The sequence below is a fragment of the Emydura macquarii genome, unplaced genomic scaffold, assembly GCF_026122565.2.
Source record: "Emydura macquarii macquarii isolate MOO-44397 ecotype Brisbane River unplaced genomic scaffold, CSIRO-AGI_Emac_v2 contig_2205, whole genome shotgun sequence".
In the NCBI taxonomy this organism is placed as follows: domain Eukaryota; kingdom Metazoa; phylum Chordata; order Testudines; family Chelidae; genus Emydura; species Emydura macquarii.
In genome coordinates, this window is record NW_027132342.1 from 23,833,865 (window position 1) to 23,847,322 (window position 13,458).

The following is a 13,458-nucleotide window of genomic DNA, read 5'->3' on the forward strand; positions in this document are numbered from 1 at the left end:
GATGCCTAAATCATTCAGTTCCTCACTCCCACTCCAAGCAAACTCCAGTTTAGTAGGACTTGCACTGCTGCTTTTTCTATCCTGGTGGTTTCTCACTGCTGTAAAGGTTTAATTTAGTACAATATACCAGTACAACTAAACAGTTCTTTATACCATTGAGATTTTTCAGTTCAAGTCATTTTTCTATTGTTTTTGTAATTTCACTTCTACTGCTCAGTAAATATTGTTCACAAGTCTCGTACCCAACTCTCTGCACATTTTGCTGACCTTGAGTACTTATAAAACCTATAATTGTGGAGCCAACTGTGTACTCGTAATTCAAATTCCCTTTGAAGTCAATGAGAGTTTTGCCTGAGTAAGGACTACAGGACCAGGCCCTTTAAATCTTATTTTATATTGTTTTATCTTGCTCTTGTTCTCAGAGTACAGCTAGCTGCTCAGAGGCCTTTAACTTCCCACTAATGATTAATTTTAGCTTGTATCACTGATGATTACCAGTGATGATTAATTTTACTCTCTGGGAATGGTTTTCCAACCAGTTATGCACCCAACTTATAGTTGCTCCATTTAGGTTGTATTTTCCTAGTTTCTTTATGAGGTCATGCGAGACAGTATAAAAAGCCTTACTCAAGTCAAGATATATCACATCTACCACTTCCCCCCATCCATAAGGCTTGTTACCCTGTCAAAGAAAGCTATCAGATTGGTTTTACATAATTTGTTCTTGACAAATCCATGCTGACTGTTACTTATTTTCTAGGTGTTTGCACACTGATTGCTTAATTATTGCTCCATTATCTTTCTGGGTACTGAAGTTAAGATGACTGGTCTGTTATTCCCCAGATTGTCCTTATTTCCCTTTTTATAGATTGGTACTGTATTTTCCCTTTTCCAGTTCTCTGGAATCTCTCCCGTCTTCCATGACTTTTTGAAGATAATTGCTAATGGCTCAGATATCTCCTCAGTCAGCTCCTTGAGTATTCTAAGATGTATTTCATCAGGCCCTGGTGGCTTGAAGACATTTAACTTATCTATGTAATTTTTAACTTGTTCTTTCACTATTTTAGCCTCAGATCCTACCTTATTTTTGTCATTCATTGTGTTAGATGTCCAATCACTACTAACCTTTCTGGTGAAAACTGAAACAAAAAAGTCATTTAGCACTTCTGCCATTTCCACATTTTCTGTTATTGTTTTTCACCCTCATTGAGTAATGGGCCTGCCCTGTCTTTGGTCTTCCTCTTGCTTCAAATGTATTTGTAGAATTTGTTCTTGTTATCCTTTATGTCTTTAGCTTGTCTAATCTCATTTTGTGCTTTGACCTTTCTAATTTTGTCTAAACATACTTGTGTTATTTGTTTATATTCATCCTTTGTAATTTGACCTAGTTTCCACTTTTTGTGGAACTCTTTTTTGATTTTTAGGTAATTGAAGATTTCCTTGTTAAGCCAGGGTGATCTCTTGCCATACTTTCTATCTTTCCTATGCAGTGGGATAATTTACTATTGTGCCCTTAATAATGTCTCTTTGGAAAACTGCCAACTCTCTTAAACTGTTTTTCCCCTTAGATTTGCTTCCCATGGGATCTTACCTACCAACTTCCTGAGTTTGCTAAAGTCTGCCTTCTTGAAATCCATTATCTTTATTGTGCTGTTTTCCCTCCTACCATTCCTTAGAATCATGAACTCTACCAATTCATGATCACTTTCACCTAAGCTGCCTTCCACTTTCAAATTCTCAACCAGTTCTTCTCTATTTGTCAAAATCAAATCTAGAACAGCATCTCCCCAGTATCTTTCTCTACATTCTGAAATAAAAAATTGTCTCCAGTACATTCCAAGAACTTGTTGGATAATCTGTGTGTGCCTGCCATGTTATTTTCCCAACAGATGTCTGCGTAGTTGAAATCTCCCATCACCACCAAGTCCTATACTTTGGATGATTTTGTTAATCATTTTTAAAAAGCCTCATCCACCTCTCCTTCCTGGTTAGGTGGTCTGTAGTAGACCCCTACCATGGCATCATCCTTGTTTTTACCTTTTATCCTTACCTAGAGACTTTCAACAGGTCTGTCTCCTATTTCCATCTCAACCTCATGATAAATGGTGGTATTTTGTCAGCAGTCCAGTCCAAACTGGCAGTGCTAATTTTTAACACTGAGTCAAATGACTGTGGGGAAGAATTTTTCAGACCTGAAAAGGAAAAATTATTTAACACTGAAACTTGTGAAAAGTTGTTTGAGTATTCAGGACATTATAATAATGTTTAAGAAGGTTTACTGAAAAAAATTGCTTCAATTTACCTTTACAAGATAATTAGTTAATTGTCACAGGAAAATAATCTCAATTGGGTAGAAAAATTCCAAGATAAAGATTGTGGAGATATTTATTAACAATACATTTTGGTAAGAAAACAAGTTTTCCCCTCCCTCCAACAGTCCTCAATTTGCTTAAAATAACCTGCAACCATCCGTACTTAAACACCACAAATGCTCAAAATCTGGCTTCTCAGTAGAAGCTGCAGGATCAACTAATCTGCAGAAGCCATTTTGTTAAATATCTGAACAAAGTCTGCTATGCATTGTCTCACAAAAAGAGAAGAGCACATCTTTATTCACACTTTGAGTCTGGAAAATGTGTAACATGATGAGCTCTTTAGCCATCTTCACTAGGGCTTTTTTTTTTTTTTTTTGTTCTAAAAAATAAGTCTGGCTGTTTTGGTGTGAATGGAGGACGTTTCCCTTTCCAGGAGAAGACAATGTATGAGGTGCTTTTTCCCAGCACATAAAATACTAGATACAGTTCCCCTTGAAATCAATACAAGTTTTTCCATTGGCTTCACTGGAAGTTGGATCAGGCTTGTAGTCAATAACTACTGAAATAATTATGGTTGGAGTGTGGAAGTCTCTCTAAATTTGGACTCCATAAAAATGAAACATATCTCAAGGTACTTGACCTCATGGCCCACGTGGAAACAAAAGGATTCTCTCTGGCCATCTCTGGACCCACACATACAACCATATATATGATAAATCATATTTTCAGAGTAGGAATGGACATTGGAAAAATCATCAACATACCACTCTCCTGGTCTGACTATCACCTTGTCCAGATGAAGATCAGAGTCTTTACTCCTTCCTGACAGGGTAGTGAACATCCAAAGCTGGTACACCCCCAAAACTCCCTCAACCCTCAAGATTTTCAATTCATCCTAGGATAACAACTACCCAAATACAAGATCAAGGTGCCAATGAGTTAGTACAGCAGTACAATCACCTAATGTCTATTATCATCGACACTTGGGCTACCTCACCAACCAAGAGCATCACCATGGTTCACAGATGAAATACAGTATATGAAGTGTCCAAATAGTTAGAATGTCAATGGCACAAAAAGCATTCTGAATCCATCCACCATCAGCACTAACAATTTTACTGGATTATGCCACTGCAATAAAGGATGCAAAATGAGCCTTCTGCTTCTCTGCAGGAAGACTCACAGACAAAAGAGCAATTCCGCATAGTGAATCCAGATTGCATAGGCCTGATGTTGGACCAAGCATTGACCACTCTGAAAAGCTGCCAGTGTACTTTGCTGATAAGATCAACTGAATACATATGAAACTAAGCAGGAAAGAGCATTCCATTCCTGATCAAATCATGTTTTCCATCTCACCACTCCAACTGAGTTTGACTACATCACACATGCCTATGCTCAAGAAGCCCTGAAACATATTTAGCCACAACCTGTGAAATGGATCCCTGCCCCTCCTGACTGATGGAAGCGAAGATTAACTATCCCCACTACTAATGGAAATTGTTAATGCCTCCCTCAGAGAAGCATAGCTACCAAACTCATTGAAAAATACAGCATTCTTCAAGAAGCCAAAACTGGATCCTGATGACTTCTTTAACTACCATCCCATCTCCAGCAGCTCATTCCTGGGCAAAATAATTGAGCAAATAGTAACCACCAAGCTTCAACACCATGTGACATCAGCCAACATCTTGGATACATGACAGTCAGGGTTCTGACTGAGCGTAGCACAGAGACAACCCTAGAAGTGCTGAAAGACTGCCCCTTTATGGCCATTGGGCCATGGAGCACGATCTCCATGCTCATACTGATGGACCTCTCTGATACAAGATACTGCTGACCTGCCTACATGACATACCAGGAGTAGCTGGCCCAGCACTACAATGTTTTCATTCATTCCTCTGTTCCTCACCTGCAATATCCTACAAGGATCTTCTCTTCTCTTCAATATATAATTGAGAACACAAAGAGAGAGACACATCACCAGCTCAGCTGCCAACAATATACAGAGAATACTCAGTTATTTCTCATTCACCACTGACACAACCACCAACACTATTAAGTTACCAGAATGCCTACAAGAGATAAGCTCTTGGATGGAGAGTCACTAGCTCAAGCTGATTCCAGGTAAAACCAAAGCGATGATGGTTGAAAAGGAGAAAGATATTGAAGAATTACTTACAATACTATCCCCACTTTCCATTGAATGAGTACAGTCCCCATTTGTAAAATTGATGCAAAGCATTGGGGTTCTGTTTGACACCTCACTAAGACTGGAGGGCAAGATGGTGTCAGTTTCTAAAAATGCCTTCTTTTACCTCCAGCTTGCTAAGAATCCTCGCATCTTTGTAGGACCTGGCTATTTGTCACCTCCAGGCTGAATTATTGTAAGTCACTATATCTGAAGCTGAATATGATGATGATGCCCAGGCTCTAGCTGGTATACAACATGGTTGCGGACTTCCTCCATGATCTAAGTCAGTGGTTCCCAACCTGAGGTCTGCGGCCCCCTTGAGGGGGGCGTCAAATATTACAGGGGGTCCCTGAGGCTCCTGTAATATTGAGGTCCAGTCGAGCCACTCTGAGCTAAATGCTGGCCGAGCACAGCAGCCCCCACGAGCCCCATGCCTGCTGGACACCCGGCTGCAGCAGAGAAGCAGACCCCGGAAGCCACAGCTCTCAGGTCCGGGCCACTGTAGCGAAGGAGCAGCCCCCTCCCCCCCCCCCCGGGAGCAGCAACCCAAGCCCCTTGTGCCAGAGCACCCCCAAGCCCCGCGCCCCCCAGGGTTCTCACTAAGATGGTGCAGTGTGCATGGAACAGGTAAGAGTAATTTATTATCATTATTATTAATGTAATTTAGTGTTATTTATTATCATTATATGTATTTATAGCAGTTCTATGTCTTTATGGCTGGTGAGGGGACGGGTCAGGGCAGGGAGGAACGCGTGCTTTACCTAGTGTTAACTAGGGGGGCTTTCAGTCAAAAAGGTTGGGAACCACTGACCTAAGTCATAGCGATCACATCAGGTCCATGCTCAAGTCCTTTTATTGGCTCCCAGGAAGTTTCAGATCCCACTTTAAGGCCCTGGTTCTAATCTTCAAAGCACATAACGGATCAAGCCCCTGCTACATTAAAGACTGAATTTCAATCTGTTAACCACCGAGACAATGCAGATCACAAAACTCAGGACAAAGCTAAGGACAAAGCATACTCAGTCAAAAGGATTCACCTATGGAAACAACTTCTAGAGGAGATTAGACAAATTGAGAGACTGACCATCTTCAGCAAGTGCTGCAAAACATTCCTCTTCAAAAAAGCCTTTCCAGCACAGCACAAATGATACTCACAACATAGACGAGCCATATATTATATTTAATATTTAATATTTTATTACTGAAATGAAACTTTTCAAAAATATTGAAATAAAACATTTCAATATATTTGTTTTCATGTTTCTGAAATTAAAAAATTCAAATTTCTATTCCACAAAAATTTCAACATTTCGATTTTTTGTCCCAATTCAGGACAAAAACAAATGTCAGAATGTTGGAATTTCCCACAGGATGGAAATTCCATTTTATTATCAGCTCTACTCTTATGGACTTGTTTCCAAACATAGGTCCAATCCTGCAATCCTGTTAAAGGGTCTGTCCATGTGGATGCAACTACAGGATTGGCGCTTTAGGTAGTAGCATATGGTATTCAGTCAAACACAAAATGACTCCCCAAAACGCCTTCCAGGATTTTGTATTGAATTAAGCCTAAAATTGTCAAATGTTTATTTGGCAGATCTACTTACATAAATTCAGTTATTATATACAGAAGTTTGTTTTTTTTTAAATATTGTAGGAAAGCCTGTCTGAGCATGGATTCCAGTATTTAAACCACAAGCAGTAATCAGCAATTATACAAGTGGTGCATTATACTAAAAGTTATTTTCCTCACTTTAGTAAAACATGTATTACTCTATCCATAGTCAATATTATTATGCTTTTCAATTTTTTCCAAAGTGTGGGTCAGCTAATTAATCAGTAAGTGTCACACAACTTTTCTATTTATGCCATATCGTGTTTTTTGTGGAGGGAGAGAAGGAGAGAACGATCTGCGCCGTAAACACATTTTATTGTTATTAACACAGTAATGAAGTCAGCCTTTTATGAACAGTAAACATTTACTGTTTGAGTTATGGTGCTTTTCAAAATGTTTTAGCTCAGCATTGGTTTAAGACATAATTAAGACTTTGAGGAATAACATTTCAAAAGGGCCTCAACCAAACGTTAATCCTGTGCACAAAATAACGAATGTCTGCAATTCTGTGCACATACACATACAAAATGAAAAGTGAATTTCACTTTTGTTTTAATTTATAGGTGAATTTAGTGCCTGTGCAAATGAGAAATTCAAGAGTATTGGATTACAGCATGTAGGTGCTGTGAAAGGTAACTTGAACAGCTTACTCCCTGCACCTCAGCTTTGATCTGCTACATCCCTCCCTCCTTTGGGCCTGGTCTCCACTACAGTTAGGTCGACATAATGCAGTTTACGTCAACCTAACTCTCTAAGCGTCTACACTATAACGTTGCTCCCAATGTAAATTACCCACTACACCAACCAATTAACTTCATCTCCGCAAGAGGCATTGTGCTTAGATCAACGTAGTTAGAGCGACGCAGTGTCCAATGTAGACACTGTGTTATTTACTTCGGCTGTTGGCTGTCAGACCCATGCAGGGTTCCATCTGTATGTCTGGTGCAGAGCTGACAGCTCAGGCTGTCATTCCCCCACATTGCCCCACTTAAGTTGGTGCAAGCATTCCTGGTGAAGATGAGCACCACCGGCAAAAGGAGGGTAGTGTGGACATGAAAAACCAGTGGCTGTACATCAACCTAATTTAGGTCAGCTTCATTTCATAGTGTAGACAAGGCCTTAATCTTTCCTTTTCAGATGTTGAAAATCATATTCAATTTGACTTTGGATATTTAGAAATTGAGAATAGGGTAAAACCACTAAATTCACTTTTTTGTTTGTTTGTTTTGTTTTAGTAAACCCAAAATCTAAAATAGGCCCTGATCCTACAATCCACATGGGTGGACTACTGATGCTGTGTGGATCCAATTGCAGAATAATGGCCTAAGTTCTTTAACCCACTAGTTCCTAGGGTAAACCTTTCAGTCTGTTGGAACTGTACCAAAGTAACATAATTTTCACTAGAAACTATACTTCACATCATTCCGCTTAGCTCATTATAGTAAGATATTTTGACTTGGCAAAATTCTGCTCTTAGACCCATTGGGCAGATGTTGACTGATAATCTGCTCATCTTTCATAAATTAAAACTTCCCTTGGGAGAGCAAATGACATGTGAGAGCCACCCTGAGGATCTGCCAGTGCAACTCTGCTCTCAGACATTTTTAAAAGTTAAATATTAAGGAAATTATCTTTTCCTTTTATATTTCCTTTATGAGCGGGTGTTGTAGCTGCTGAGGGAGCTGCCTTACCCTAAGGAAACAATCCTGTGGGCTGGTTATTTGTTCATATTAACTCATGAATTTAAGATATGCTCAGATGTATTTAAACAGTGATGTAAAACAAAGTGGCTAAGCTGAGGGGAGAGACAATGAAGCTGTTTGGGAGCTGGTAGGAAGCAAAATGGTTTTCTTCTCCCTCCCCGCACTCTGTAAGTTGCAGCCGCCGCAGCCAGTGACTTTGCCCTGGCCCTGCACTTTCGGGGTCTCTCTCTGCCCCATTCCCGCCAGAGGAACAGGGGTGACTGGTCTCCGGCCCGCCACTGCGGGAGGGGCCAGACTCTACCTCTGTCTGCCTCCTCTGTGACCCTCCCCGGCTCCCACTCGCCAGCCCCCGGCTGGCTGCTGCCCCAGGCGCAGGCAGCGGAGGGACCCCTGGCCTGGGCAGGGGCGGCAGCAGCCGCGTCCCCGGGGCGGCATGTGGGCGCCTGCAGAGCGGCCGCCGCCGCCCCCTCCCCATCGCCGCGCGGGGGAGACACCGAGAATAACCATAGTAACGGGATGCGAGCGGGGGCCGGCCGGGGGGCGCGCAGCGGTAGCGCCCCGCCCGCAGCAGCCAGCCCCCAGGGGCGGGTGCGCGCGCGCCCCGCTCCCCCAGCTGCGGCGCCCCCGCAGCCCAGCGCGAGAGCGAGTGGCGCTAAGCGAGGAGCGAGCCGCTGTCCCTGCCCGGAGCGCGCCGCGGGTGCGCGAAGGGAGGCAGCGAGGAGGGGGGCGGCGGCGGCGTTGGCTGCGCGGGGGCGCGCTCGACGGTGCCGGCTGGCTGGGGAGGGGAGGGGGTGAGCGCTCAGCTGTGCTCGGCTCCGCCGCGCTCTCCCTGCCTCACTCAGCGGGGCAAGGCAAGATGCACAAAGGCGAGGGATAAAACAAGCTGCAGCGTATAAATATCCCGGAGAGCAGCTCCCCGCCCAGCCCGGCCGGGCTCACTCGCCCAACCTGCCGCCGCCGCCGCTGCTGCTGCTGCTGCTGCTCCTAGGTGAGACCGGGGGCTGGTGAGTAGCCAGTGCTCCTGGATTGCCATTGCATAGACCGCTGTTCACCTCCCTGCAGCCCCCGGGTTTGGTGGGAAAGGGCGATTTCTGTAAATGGGTCAGAAAGCCCAGGAAGCTGAGCCCAAAGAGGCTCATTTCCCCCTTTCCCCCCTCCCCCCATTTGCTGTAGTTTGGGTTGATGGTGTGGGATTAATTTATATATTAACCTGTGCTGTCTCTCTATGTATCTGCCTGCCTTGCTCCAGCTTTGTGGTGTTGCAAAGTGCAGGTGATCCCAAAGGATCGGTTCTTCCCCTCCTCCCCCTCAAATGCTCCGTCTTCAGGCATGTCGATCGTTCCTTTAAAAAAAAAGAATCAGATAGAGCGAAATGTTCATCGCGTGCGATGTAGTTTCAGCTGCCTGATGGAGATGCTCCTGTCGTCTGGTGAGTTTTCATCACCTCTGAGTGATACTGGGAGGAAGAGACACTGAAAAGCTTTATCTACACTGTGCTCGCTCCATGTATTTTAAGCAATGATTAATCTTTTGGGGTGGGGGAGAGAGGGCATGTACTTTCCAGTGATACACCCTGGAGAGCTATAATATAGCATGCAGAGCTTGCAATTGCTGCTTTCATGAAGGTTGTGTCAGCGTTTACATTGTAAGCCCCCATTTTCAGTGACTTTATAACTTGGATGTAATTTGCTGCGGACTAAAACTTGTCAAAGAAGGTCTCAGCTTTACAACCATACTATTTTATCCCTTTTGTTGAGACATTTTCAAGAAAATCAGTTCAGCTATTAAGGGCTATGAATGTGAAAAAGAAAGAAAGCAGTGTATACAGGTTGAAATCATGATTTCATGATTCATGATTTCATAACTCAAAAAGGCTTAGATTTTGAAAATAAAATTTAACATGCCGTTATTTTATATTCGGGAGTGAGGGTTGGTAGTACTAACATTTTGAAAGAAGAAAAATTATCCCAGAGTATTTTATTCAGAATGTTATTTAGAATGCTACTTACTGCACATGTGCAGTAATGTTTTCTTTAAGGATTTTAGGCATGTGGATTAAGGCATATTTTCATGTATCCTGCAAAATTCCTTTCCACTTTTGTACACGTATGTGAAGTGGTTGATTGTTGGCAATGCATGCCCATATGCATGAAATCAAGATTTAGTCCACAGTGCTCTGGACAACAGTAACATTAACAAAATAAACCATAATGTCTAGTTTTGGGAACATTACTGACATAACATATCTTAATGGTTCCTTTGGAAACATTCTGGTCTATTGTGTCAATGAGTTACAAAGTTGTCTGAAAGTAGCCTTTGCTGTGACAGACAGTAACTGTTCTTTTGGATCCATGTTAAAAATCTGCATATTTATGTGCTACACTGTATATAAGAAATAATAAGAGATAACACTCTGCTGAAGAGACAAGGTCAGCAGACTAGAATGTTGTTACAGTATAATGGTTTCCTATTTCTAAATGAATGCCAATACAAAACCGAGGCATTTACGTAAAATGAGTAGAAGCTTATTTTCAAAGCAGGAAGACTTGAACCTGCAACGTGTAATTACCATGGTGTCATAAAACTCCATTCCGATGGCATAACAAAATGTTTAATGGTACTATAAAAGGAATGGAGATTAGTTATCTTAGCTGATGAATTTTGGTGTAGTAATTTGACACTTGTTCACTGTGGGGATCTTTTCTCTTTGATGTGGATTTGTAACTCACACAGGCCCTGATCTTTCAGCCTGTTACAGGTGTGCTTAACTTTAAATTTGTGGGCAGTCCCAATGATTTTCCCTGTTAAGCATGTGTACACATGGTTGCAGAATTGGGATCAGAAAAAATACCCATATATATCAATGAGGCAAAGAAAATCTTGTATTGCTATTTATCTGTAAATTTGGATTGGTTTAAAGGAAAGAGATGTGGTAATCAGCCAATGTCAGACAAGCTTATCCGTAAAAAATGCAATTACAAAAATATACTATGCTCCTGTGCATTAATTCAAGGCATTTATAGGTCACCCATCACAAGGGATCTAAGCACTGTGCAGTAACAAACAAAGTCAGATGGTTAAAGACTCAGTTTTCCTGCATGTGATGCCATTTAAAAAAAAAATTCCTCCACTTTCAAATGGATCAATTTCCAAACTACTTAAAGGAATGGAAAAGAAAAGGGGGAGCTGATGCAAAATCAAAATAAGGGTGTGCTAGCTGCAATTTGCAGCATTCCCTAAATGCTGCCAGTGAGAGAGTAAAGCAAAAGTAAAGGTAGAAGTTCTATAGCTGAGGACCTTCAAGAAGGACCATTCCTACAGCTCAGTCATGATTTAACTTAAGTTCCAAAATCAGATCACCATTAATTGTGTTTCAGTGCTGGATGTTTTTATTTATTTGTTTTCTTTTTGATTTTGTCAGCAATCTGGGCAGTACTGATTCCATTTTGTTTAATCTGTCAAAAGTACACATTTATGAAAAAATCATTCTGTGTATTTATCTGTTAAACCATAATGATAAGCATAATGTATAGCAGTCTTCATATATATATCAAACTTCCACAGTGCTCAGAGTTTACTGAGATGTTGTCAAGACTTGTTTTAAAGTTCCCTAGACAATTGGTCCTGGGAGATTTCATTCTGCAAGCAGGATAGGGGTTGAACTGGAGGGGGAGGGGTGTGGAGAGGCACAGAGAAGGAAATAGGTGGTACCTTTCTAAACGCCATACATAGTCGAAACTTCACCCAGTTAAAACATGCAGAGAAACAAGGTGCCACTCTCTTTAGACTGTACAGCTGTTCATATTATTGTCACGTCCCATGATTTGTTCAGTCTTGATTAACAAAGTTGAAAATTTAAATGATATTAGGCTTCAAAGTTAGCACACCTTTGAGATGAATTGTAGTTCATACCTCTGTCAGAGTTATTGTTTCAGTCTGTCTGCAGACTCAGACAGACTCAGTTTCTACTTGGTTCACATTTTAAGAGTTTTCTTCACAACTATAAGTACTAGTGAATGCTTTTTTTCAGTTTTAAAAAATGAAAGTTACATTTGGAGAAAAAAATGACACCTCCAGAGTATTGCACCAGCCTTTTGAACCACCAAAAAACCACCACAATTTGTCTTTTGGTACTGGAGTTAGCAGTGAGTTACTAGCACAAGGTCTCCTGGTCTTCATGCCAACTCATGTCTAAAACAAATAAACTTTAGTCCCAGGTGTTCAAGATGTTCTAGACCTTGTCTCTGCCATTGAAACAGAACTAGGGAAACCATTGTTATCATGGTTTGATCACTACTTTTATGAAGGATGTATTGATCCTAATAATTTTCAAATACCCTGGAAGACAAGTCTTTCCTCATCCATTCCAAAGAACAGGTGGTCTAGTATATCTCTGTAACAATTCAGCTCTACAGAACCACCAGCATGCTCCTTCTCTATGATCCATCTTCAGTAGGTCACATTCGTTTACTCAATACCTGTAACAAATGAAAAAGTGTGAAGAACGCTAGGGAGTTGCTGTGAGAGGTCCAGCAATTAATCTTTCTCTGACATAAAGAGTTCTTGTAATACTGTGCAGCAGTCAGCACAGGGAGAAAGACAGAACTTTTTTCTTCTGCCTTTGTATTTGCGTAATCTGGACTAAATTGCCCAGATTTAGGGATTCAAATCTCCCTCATGAGATCTGGGAGAACAAGGTGAAGGTGGAAGAGGGCAACCACACTATTATGCCTCAGTTAATTTAAACCTGTGTCTCAAATGGAGAAACTTGCAACTTTGCAAGCAGTATGCCTGACTTCATGTTAACTGTGTCTGTGCCAATTCCAACTGGCTGAGAGGAATGTTGGCTACTGTGAAACAAACTATTGTCAGGGCTCTGCTAAAGAAACCACTTTGGGCGCCAGTGTCCAGAATAACTAACGTCTCTGTCTAGGAAAAATCATTGAGAAAGTGATAGCAAACAAACTCCAAAAATATCTGATACACTCAAAACTGGGCCACAGTATGGAAATGCCTCTATTGCTATGGTTGATCTTACAAGGACACTGGAAAAAGGCTAGTCCTCTTTGCTGACATTCCTCCATCTTCAACAGCCTTTGACATTATCAGTCATGAGCTACTTCTTATACAAGTGCCTGCCATAGCAGGTGTGGATGGAATATGTTAGAGCATCCTGCTCATTTCTTTCCAGTCCTTCCCAGAGGGTGGTGATGGGTGTCTGCTTTTCCTACCAGGACCCTCATAGGTAGGTTTCCACAGGACCCAATCCTGTCACCTTTTCTATTAAACATCTAAGTGACGCTTTTGAGGGTATCATGAGATATAGGCAGTAATGTCATCAGTATATTGTTGATACCCACTCTGCTTAATTTTTATCTGACCCAGACACCACCATAACAAGACTCAGAAATAGGGATCTGTATAAAAGCCAAAGGTTTCAATCTGGACAAGACAAAGATGATGCCAATGCTCAATGGTAATAGCTTTCAGGACCTGGTAAAGTCTATAACTTCTCCATCAACAGAGGGTATCTGCTGAATCATTCTCAAAGTGGTCCACAACATAAGGACACTGCTTAGACCCATCACTGCTCCTAACCTCCCAGTCTACAAATGAAAAAGAGATTTTTCT

The 13,458-nt window shown here is 41.6% G+C and overlaps 1 protein-coding gene across 4 annotated transcripts in view; it reads left to right on the top strand.

Annotated features, from left to right (window-relative positions):
• The window catches only part of ANKS1B (ankyrin repeat and sterile alpha motif domain containing 1B), a 736,922-nt gene that overhangs the window by 598,537 nt on the left and 124,927 nt on the right, over window positions 1-13,458 (top strand). Inside the window, exon 1 of one of the 4 annotated variants that reach the window (XM_067559743.1) lies at window positions 8,705-8,815. The exons of the other annotated variants lie outside the window; for them this stretch is intronic. The gene's annotated coding sequence lies outside the window, so the exon portion shown is untranslated. Of the gene's footprint in view, window positions 1-8,704; window positions 8,816-13,458 lie in introns of those variants that run through there. 4 annotated transcript variants of the gene reach the window in all.